This window comes from Syngnathus scovelli, chromosome 9, assembly GCF_024217435.2.
Source record: "Syngnathus scovelli strain Florida chromosome 9, RoL_Ssco_1.2, whole genome shotgun sequence".
Lineage (NCBI taxonomy): Eukaryota > Metazoa > Chordata > Actinopteri > Syngnathiformes > Syngnathidae > Syngnathus > Syngnathus scovelli.
In genome coordinates, this window is record NC_090855.1 from 6,248,123 (window position 1) to 6,259,037 (window position 10,915).

Here is a 10,915-nt window from a genome sequence, read left to right on the forward strand (position 1 = left end):
CAGAGTTTGAAGAAGAGGGTGGAATTTACCAAAAGTCAAGACAATCCTGGGATTGGCCACTCTCAAACCAGCCATGGGATCAATCTGTAGAAGCAGCCAGCAAGTGAAGAAGTGTCAAAACAAAGAAGTCTTCTTACCCAAGGAAGGAGCCACTCAAGATAAGTGACAATGCATTGGGATGCCACCAGAGCCAACTATTTTCCCCTTCCTTTTGCCTCATATTTCTTCTGAATTTTAAACATTAATTCCAGGATTATAAGATAAAAGGTGACAGCAGCACAGTGACAAGTTTGTTGCCATCAAGACGAGTCGTTGCAACAGTCGTTGCCCAACCTCAGTTTTACAACATTAGAGCTGTGATGTGATGTGTGCAGTGGACAAAAGAAAAACCCTGTAAAAGCTACAAGAAATACAAACAATGTAACACAGACACGCATACGTCTCCCCTACTATGTTGTATTGTATTTTGTGTTGTACAAATTGGCATGCATGTTTTTAATTTCTAGTTTTGTAATTATGTACAAAGAAATATACATAAACAAACCTTTCACTTACAACCTGCATTTCTACCACATATATAGAGCTTTAATTTAACTTTCATATCTATGATGGTTTGTCCAGCCCATGTGCTTTTTTTAGTTCTCTTTTCACACCATAGAGGTCACTGTTGCTTTACAGACTGCTTTAAATAGCCAGTTTCAGTGTTATCCTATCTTGAGCTATTGTCACTGTAAGAAAATGTTGTTTGCGTTGCTATTAAATGCATCACACCACAGTACTCTCTTCATTTACTATTATCATATCAGCAGGTTTTCCACCTTCAAAGTATCTCAACACAATTTGTCATTGTGGCATTGCGGCACAAAAGCATACAGTTAATACATTGGTCATACATACTAAAACTTTAGTTTGAGCTCTTGAACCCTTGTGGTTCATTTCGTTTTCCTCATGCAGCTTTGAGATTCTGCCAGTTGAAATTCTAACAGTGAATGGGGCTCTGAGGTTACAACAAAGTGTAACCTCAAACTAACCACAAACACTTTGTAAAACACTTTATGATTTCCCTGTACAAGGTTTCAGCATGGAAAAATGAAAAAAAATCCAGTCATTGCCTCTACATCATAGGAACTCTAGTAAAGTTCTTCTTCTTAGACCACAAAATGTACATTTTAAAAATGTACACTATTAAAGGAAGTATTGCACTTCAAAACACATTTACAGACTGTACGTAACACTGATACACGCATTTTGCTAGTTTGACAATTTATTTTAATTTAGCATGCAGAGCAACGTTAAAAAAAAACGAACAAAAAAAGACCCAAGAATAAAAAAAATAACTAAAGGTGATGAAAAGAAATTATGATTAATTGCTTTGGAAAAGAACGTTGGTTAACTGAAACCACACCTTATGCCTTTGCAAAAATCGTTATGCCCTGAAGGAATCGTAAGACTTAAAATTGTGCCAGCAAGATGTCTAGCTCCAGGCCAATACTTTTCACATTTATTTATGGCTCCTTGATGAAAGTTCTAAAACTACTCAACTAGGCTACAATATATTATGGGGAAAAATAACTATAGAATCCAATGCATTTATGATCTTGTAAGTGTACTCATTTAGATGATCATGTGAGCAAAATATCTGAAATGCTAAGTCAGATTCATGCAAGAAACAGAAGTGTTTGCATTCAGTTGGACAAAAATATTCAAAATGTGTTTGCATTTATGTTGCTCCTACAAGGCAACACGCAAGTGTCCAAGTGTCCACATGACATGCTAAATAAGTTCAACACACCTCAGCACACACTGACAACCATTCACACATTTAACACTTGAACTGCATGTGCCAAATATTCAGGCTCTGTTGGCTTGTTCTGGGGTCTAGACCAGACCCCCCCCCCCCCTTCCACTACCACAAACGTACACACTCTCCCCTGAAGGCTCGTTTCCATCAACTGACAAACACAGAGCCAGCGTGGTCTCCACCCATTCCATTTTTTTAAATAAATATAAATCCATGTCAGTGTAAATGGTTAATTATCTGTTTCGCTGAGTGTCAAACTTCCTGCCTGCACGGTTGCTCATACATACACGCACACACACCCAGCCATGGTAGATGACAATGGCAGCAGAATGGCACACAATCTTTTGTCCTTAAGTTACTAAATCAAAAATAAGGATTCATGGGATATGAAAGATGAAATGGGTGTAGGACAAAATACAGTCAGTACATGGCATAGGCTACTTCCAACTTACCTTGTTAAAAGTCCTTAAAGGTAAGTTGGCATGTCATACTGTGTGATCCCTTTCACAAAGTGGAGGTTTTTGGAGTGATTTTGGTGCGTAATTATCATCGCAACATCTTGTGCTCAGTGACAAGCAATCAGGCGAGCCTGCACACAATGGAAGAATGAAACAAAGAGTCATAGCCTTCATCATAATTAATTCTTTGACTTTGATAAGGTAGAAAAATATTATCTTGAGTCTGTCTGTCTGTTTTTAATTTGATGTATCAGACCTTATATGATATTAAAGCCCAGACACATCTGCGAACCTGTCAAACAAGCAGATCTAATTAATGTCAAAGGAAAGTGAAGGTAAATGCTAACCTTTACTAATATGAAGCTTAATTCAAAGTTTTTGTTAAAACTCATAGAGCATGGCAATTTCAGGTGGATATTTTTTTTTATACTGTCGTATTGCTCTCTGATTTTGTGGTGGAAAAGAAATGGATGGATTTAAAAGAGACACTGAACCACAGTTTAATGCTTGTTTAAAGGTGGGAGCAGTTGGAAGACCATCTCTCTGCTGAAGTACTTATTATATTCAATAATATAGTTAGCATTATTGTTAAAGGAAAATTATGAATTTCATTTCACAATTCAAAACTAGTTCTTTGACATGATGAAAACTTCCCCATTAATGATTCACTTAGTTTTGTTTTACGGATGTGAATAACGGAAAAGACATTTGACTGGAAAGACATTGGACAAAACTATTGAGACTAAACTCATGTATGATTAATTTTTACTGATCTTATTTGAATCATGCACACATATTCAAATACAGAGGATACGGTTGACCATAATTACCATGACTTTTGAACTATAACTTGCTCCAGATTATAAATTATACCAGTCAAAACATTTATCATGAAGAAGAAAAACGATAGGTCACTCCTTCATAAAACTCACAGTTAAGCGGTCATTTGTTTTACAAAAACCTGGAACGAGTTCCAGTTGGGTGTGAAACTTCCATGTCCACTATGGAAGAGTTTTCCTTTTGAATTTCAAGTGACTTACCTAGCTCCAATCCTCTGCTACATTGTGGCCAAAGGTAGAATCCTAGTCTGTTATTCTGCCTTTTGATGCTGTAAATAGAAAAAGAGAAATCTAATTTAATTCATGAAGGTATCGCTTGAATATAAATTTTGACATTGATATGCCTACGTTCTCCTCAGCCTTGACTTTTGTTGATATTGTGATCATCCACTGTAGTTGTCTTCACCTATATGTTGTCTTTAGAGAAACGTGAGATTTTGTTAAGATAAATAAATGAAATAATCTTCAATATCAGGCAGCAAAACCACAAACGCAGCAAATCACGAACAAGCACTGACCGAAAGAGCCAAAAGAAAGGCCTAACAAACCATACCCAGAGTGGAGGAACGTGGTGTCATCCCCCAGCTCCTGATTTCACTAGTCAATGAATACAAATGGTTTTCACCACAAAATTCAAAGTTCAGTTTACTATATCGCTGCAATATTAGCTACATGCTGTAGTACCAGGGTTTGAAAGAGGATTCTGCTTGTCCTATCACTGACTGAAGTCTCATTGAACAGCTGCCATACCACAGAAAGGGTAGAATGATTGAACTCAGAGACGCCAGCCAAATCTGTTTTGTACATATGCACGGCCCTCTTGTTTAGACGACATGTAAATATAGAAGAGGAAGCAGTTCAAACATAGATTGCACACAATGTGCAATAGTTTCACTTGATGAACAAAGGGAGGAGAACTGCTGTTATGCGAATACCAAGGTATTTGCATTCCAGTTTTTTTTTTTTTGTTCACCTTGAAAAAACAAATTTAATGTGTGGCGACCAGTCCAGGGTGTAGCCAGCCTCTCGCCCAAAGTCAGCTGAGGGGCTCTAGCTCAGTGAGGATAAACATTATAGAAAATGGATTGATGAAAGTCTTGATTTATTTTGAAATAAATACAATACAAGACATTGATGCAGCGATTTTATACCAAAGCAGGGGAAATTCCAGGCCATGGAGAACACAATAGATTACACACTCTGAAGGAGACGTGCCAGGGGACAAACACTTTCTACTTTTTCCTTATCCGAATCATATTTATTTTATTAGGTCTATCCTCCATAGGCTTCACGGTGGCAGGATAGCCATGTGTTCAGACACTCCCTCACATACACACACATGCACAAACGTGACAGGACCCCAGATCTCCACTGGTGCATGTAGTGATTCTATTTTTTGTCCCTTGTGGAGTTTTCTTTCCCCCCTTTCATCCACTGAGGATAGCTAACACCAGCATCCAGACATAATTAGTACTGGAGAAAACACAAAGAGTGCAGGCTCCTAATGACGAGTAACATCTTGGTGGTTTGGTGCAGACTTTTTGTGTGTGTCATTTGAAAGGCGGTAAAGATCAATAGCATTCAATGAAAACTAATTGTGAAGCACAAAAGTGGGCAGCTGTGAGGCATCTTTTCGGCTATATGACGGGAAACCATGAGGAAGATTTTTTTCAGTCATTTAGGAAAGCCCTCTGAGAGCAAAATTGTGTGAAACTGTGCGTGAAAAATGGCAGAATAAAATACCCATAATTCTTCCATTATTTAGTAACTTTCAAGCAACATGGAGAGATGGGAGGCAGATGGCAAATGAGAGTAGGAGAAGACTGTCATCCCATTGAATGTCTACAGTTTCTAATGTTCCACATTGCTTCTTGCTAAAGCAGCTGCAATAGACGGTGAAAGAGAAAGACCACTGGAGACAAATACTTAAGCTTTAATGAAGCTTGGGATATTGGATCCCACCTAAATTTTTAGAATTTATGAGAATTATTAAATTCAACGTTGGTCCCAAGACACATCTTTGCCTCTTAAGTTTAAGGGAATTTTCTTTTCGTTTGATGAAATCGTTTTTTCACTTTTGGGCCATAATTCCAAAGGTATGTTTACGCAGACACAACACAATTTTAAAATTCCGCACCAAAACAAACAAACAAATAAAATAAAGGCAACAGCAACTACAACAACAACAAAAAAACGACCTAGAGACCTATAAATCCTGCTAAGCCCATTTCCATTTACAGAAGTGATTATTCCTTTACAGACTGAATAAACAGGATATCAATGGAGAAAAACAGTCTGACCACCTGACACTGACTACAAACATCTGCCAATTGGGGCATAGTTCCAATTAATTCGATTCGATGCATACAACTATGAAGCAACATATTGAACGTTTTCTTATTAAAACGACTCCTTAAAAATATCATCTCTTTGTTTCGCATTTGCTGACTGCACATTTGTTTCCATTTTACTGCATTTTCTACTATATTTATAACCATCATTATCTTAAACACACATGAACACACGGGGCCAATCACACAGAGATTAGAGTGCCCAACGACCACCAACCACAGCCAATGCACACATCCACACATCCAGCCACACAAATTTCAGTTGGCCGTGGTCATTGGCAGTGACCTTGCTATAATCTCTATCTAATTATATACACAGCCAGGTTTACTGTTTAGAGGCAGAGACCTGAGAAAATATAACCTGCTAATCTTATTTGGTCACAGTGGTAATAACCTGTTGAGTAGGCAGAGAGGAGCCCGGGGCTTTCGCTTCAACTTAAGCAAATATACGCTCAATAAGAGTCAATTGCACTCAAACTTTATACTGCATTTTCCTTGCAGCCATGTTTATTCTTTCAGCTGCACATGGGTGGGGCTAACCACCAGGGTGGATGGAGGATGTGAATTATTGGTGTGTTGTCATTTTATTAGTAGCTATGTATTAATATTAATAATAATTAAATGTAATTAATATTAATATGCAACACATACTAGCCAATTTATTTTTTATTTGCTTGAAAAGATAGTAAACACTTGTGTATATTAGTGTGTGCAGTTGCGTGTGTGTGGTTGTGTGTCATGTAAATCTGTGATTTAAAAGAAACTAAAAAGGTTGATTTGGGAGAATCAAGAGAAACATGAAGAACTGAGGCAGTCTCAGCAGGAATACTTAGGTGCAAAGCTCCTTGGAGCACCCACACATAAACAAACAGCATTGCAAGGTACGTACATGAGAGTGTGACCACACTCATCCTCACACATGCAAAATCATCTGTAACACTGTGCAAGTGTAGGTTCATCTCCACACTCCACTTTTTTGCTCATTAATAACAGCAACAAAGTTCTGATTTACTTCTGTTTGCACAACCACATGTTAAAAATAGCATCTAAGAACTGACATATTTACAATTACCATAACCTCTCCCAGAGTTATTACCTATTTTGTCCTATTTAATGAACAGTAAGTTATTACAGAATTTCCATTTGGCCTTGGCTCTGTCTTATTGTGTGTCTGTGATGTGCATGGACACACGGATGCTCAGACCTTGTTTCCACATGAATACAAGTGATAGAATGTATTCCCTCACCAAAGGAGGTGTGATAGAGTGTGTCTCACAGACACAAGCTTACACCGCCACACACATTATGTAAATAATGCATGTGTCTTAAAGGGTTCAAGCCACCAGAGTTAGCCCACTCCAATTATGAAGGGTTGCACTTAGCATGGTTCTCTCTTCATCTCGTTTACCAGGCTCACCGCTATGAGTTTCACCAAAGTTCCAATTCAAGTCACCACAACTACTATATACGCCCATGTACATATTAGTATATAAATGTGTATATTTGTATGTGTACATATATATGCCGGAGCCTCTCCCAGCAGTCATTGGGCAGTAGGCAGGGGACACCCTAAACCGGTTGCCAGCCAATCACAGGGCACACAGAGACGAACAACCATCCGCACTCGCACTCACATCTACGGCAATTTGGAGTGCTCAATCAGCCTACCATGCATGTTTTTGGGAAGTGGGAGGAAACCAGAGTGCCCGGAGAAAACCCATGCAGGCACGGGCAGCACATGCAAATTCTACATAGGTTGGGCCAGAGGTGGAATCGAACCCGCACTCTCTGAACTGTAAGGCGGACCTGCTAACCAGTTTATCAACGTGCTGTTTCTTCCTTATCTGAATAGAGGACCTTTTCAAAGCGGTCTTCTTAACCTTACTACTATCTGTTTCTGTCTCTATATCCCCACAACCCTGACGCCCATCACCCTGCAACCCAAGCTTTTTATTTCCACTCACAGTAAGTGGAGGCCATGGTCTGGTCTACACTCACCCCAAACACATCTAATGACAACCATGCCAAGCATTCACCATCCATCACATTATCTTTCAGAAACGAGGTATTAGTGTTCCCTGTCCCGTCAGCCAATTACCTGCTACCTTCTGCTTGAGTCACCTGCATTGCAAATGTGACCTTTACTTAGAAGGCTGATTGCATATTTCCCAGAGCGTATGAGAGAATGCAGAGTTTTGAAGTGTGTGCGTGTTTTCCGGGGAGCGTGTGATCTCCAAAAGAGAATGAAAATATGCATGCGTGATGCATGCATGCAGGCACTCAAACTGCACAGTTGTCTAGCAATGCTTATGTGTGGGACTTAATGTGATACTTACAGGATATGAAGAACAATAAATCGTGTACATGTTTGGTTTTATGGCAGCACCATTGTGTCTCCAGGTGAAAAGTCTTTGTGTTTGTGACTGCGCCAGTGAACAAGCTCTGTGACCCCTCATATACATCCACCGGACCCCCTCCCTTGGCCTCTCAGCTGCCCCCCCTTCAGACCCCTACCCAACCCATTCGCCCTCCTCAGGTGATGGGCTGTCGTGAATGTTAATGTTCTGTGATGGCTGTGGAGCAAATAAGTGTTTCTGACACTGTACAGGATAGTGCCTTAATGAGGAGGCTGGTCAGTCAGCCGCAGCCACTGTACCAGTCACACACTCTGCTCATGCACAGATGAACCTTAACACGTTAAACCACCACAGTTGAGAACACTGCAGAAATTCTATAACGTAACTGAGGTTTTACTGAAATAAATTGTCCTCAACTTGAGGCATATTAACACGCATGGCAAATTTATTTATATAGCTCTAATTCTCAACCAAATTCCTGACTTCCTGGATTTGAATGTGTTACGCATTGCACTTTTCTGGAAAAAAACCCGTCACAGTCTAACAAATGAAAAATTCAACATTTGTAAATTTTTTAATGAAGCGTGGTTATATACCACTTTATCTACACCATACGGTACCCAAAGTGCTTCACAAAGCCTGACATTCACTGAAAACGTAACTATTGAACCGGAGAAGGACATATATTGCTAAAGACAGCATCTTTAATACATTGGCATGATGGGCATCATTGACTGTACTGTTAAACACTTTATTTAACGCTCATTAGCTCGCTATCACGCTTATCCACTCAGAGGTGTATCACTTGGAAGAAGCTTGCCGTCCGCCACAAACCGTATGTTCACTCCCGAAATACCTAGTAAGTTCACACTTACGCAACTCCTCATTCAAATGACAACACACAATAATATTCAAAGTTCTGATCACAGTCTGACAATTAATTACGACTGAGTAGCACCATTGACAAACAATACACAACATTTCCTAGATAGCAGCTGCTGGCATTTGTCCCTCTTGGACACTTTCGGTCTTTTTTCATTTTCACTTCACTCAAGCTGATTCTTAAGATCGCACATTCCTCATACATTACCTTGCAACACAATAAATTGACCGATCATTCTAGAATACTCAATTCCATTTTTAAATTCAGTGGGTCATCTTTGGTAAAGAAATACTGAAGTTCAGACCATTTTTTTGTTGACTTATCTGCCCATTATGGAGTCCGAATTATTCTGACAGCCTTTGGACACAGTAAACTGAATCACTACCAGTCCACTGCATGTACACGTCTGTGAACAAAGAACCTGCCTCTCCCTCCTCCCTGTGGATTGTCAAGAAAATGTACAGCTTGTAACTGAGTCGGCCATTCATTTCCGAAAACAGGTGAAAATCAAATCGCTTGGCTGACTCATCACAATCTGAACAATTTGAAGGGGATTTAATTCATTTTTTTAACCTTAGCACATAGAGAGAGAATAACCCTAAGAGCAGTAAAGTTGGGAGTAAGTGAAGCCAAGAAGCAGACATTAGGCTTGATTGAGACGCATTGCAATTGGTGAATCCCCTAACTGTGAGCACAACCTCACACTTGGCCGGGCTGTCTCTCAAAACGCCCAAAGTAGTCTATAGCGGACCTGTTGGAGTTACTGAATCGTCACACTACATGTTGTAGCCCAGGAGCGATGTGCCCACAAAGGTGTTACTTTTCCTCTCTCTGTGGGACTTGTTAGAGGAACTATTTTGGAACGTCATTCTTGCTGCCACAGAGTAACTTGAGCTCAAAGCAACTGCACAGTTGCTATAATTTCGTTTTCAATTGAGATTTGCCAAGGAACACGGTATATGTTAAGCTTAAGAAATAAAGTAAAAGTCTTTGTTAAATTACAAAATGCATTAATAAACCCCTGGAAACAAATACATGTCGGAATAAAAAACAACCATGTCATGAAGCTTATTGTGAGTGAGTGAACATTTTCCACATTGTAACTGGATACTGAATGTTTGACATTTACACAGACACATTCTTGTCAACTGCCATTTTTTGGGCGACATTAAGTGGTTTCTACTGTCAAATGCCATTTACCCATGAATTTTCTATTGTGCTTGTCCTCTGTGTTGTCCATCCTAGTTAGCTCTGGGCAAGGGACAGGGCACACCCCTGGACTGGTCACCAGGGCGCATGTTAAGAAACCACCATTCACACTCACACCTATGGCCAATATAGAGTTATACAGTATTTAACGTCAAACCGCAGAAATCCAAACTGTTCCTGAAACTGTTTTTCTACTCAAAATAAATGCAGTATGATAATTATACTATAAAGTCATCAGGAAGCTAACAAAACAGTTTGGAAAATGTACCTGTGTTTTGTTCTACTTCGCAAAACACAATGGTTTACTTTACCAAATGCCTGCTTTGGTAAAAAAGTCAAGGCACTTGCATGGCTAAAGAAAACAACAACATTGATCTCATCCTTAAAATAACCATACTTGAATAAGAATAACCAACGAGACTAGGTTGTAGAATCTTTGTTATCTGGTGGTGAGCTTAACTGAGTTGTCAGACGGAGATGAAGTGTGTTGTGATGACCTATGATCACACCCTCTTGACAATCCCTTGACCTTTAGAGGGCAAGTGTTAAAACAGTCACAGACTATAGCCACTGAGAAGTACAGCAATAAAAAAAAGACTACATAAGTATCAGAGGCAGTCATTATTGTCATCAAGTGATTTTGTATTTATAGTGGATGATTTTGTCACAAGTGCCACTTTTAATTCAGAGTGTTCATGTATCCATATTACTTAATCAGCACTTTTATTATAGCTTCAAGTTACATTTTGCCTCAGGACAGTTATAATTTACACATGTGCATGATTCTGTAATTTGTGTATGGGTTTTTGAAATGCCATGGAGGGGCCAGAAAAATGTGTTCCGATTCTGGAATGATCTATTTGTTTCTACAAACAATATATTTTATACCTACTGTGTGTGTTTTATTACTATTACACATATATACTATTACATTTATTTGGCATTTCCTCATTTAAAACCTGTGACAAGGATTAAATGGAAATAAAAATATCTTGTCTTCAAGGTATATGATTTTGT

General features: G+C 39.0%; 1 long non-coding RNA gene across 1 annotated transcript; it reads right to left on the reverse strand.

Annotated features, from left to right (window-relative positions):
* Positions 1-2,143: 2,143 nt before the first annotated feature.
* On the reverse strand, positions 2,144-3,517 carry LOC125975222 (uncharacterized). The gene is made up of 3 exons (XR_007483914.2): positions 3,447-3,517; positions 3,300-3,367; positions 2,144-2,390 (listed from the first exon to the last, which is right to left on the reverse strand). It is a non-coding gene; the product is annotated as an uncharacterized lncRNA (long non-coding RNA).
* Positions 3,518-10,915: the final 7,398 nt, after the last annotated feature.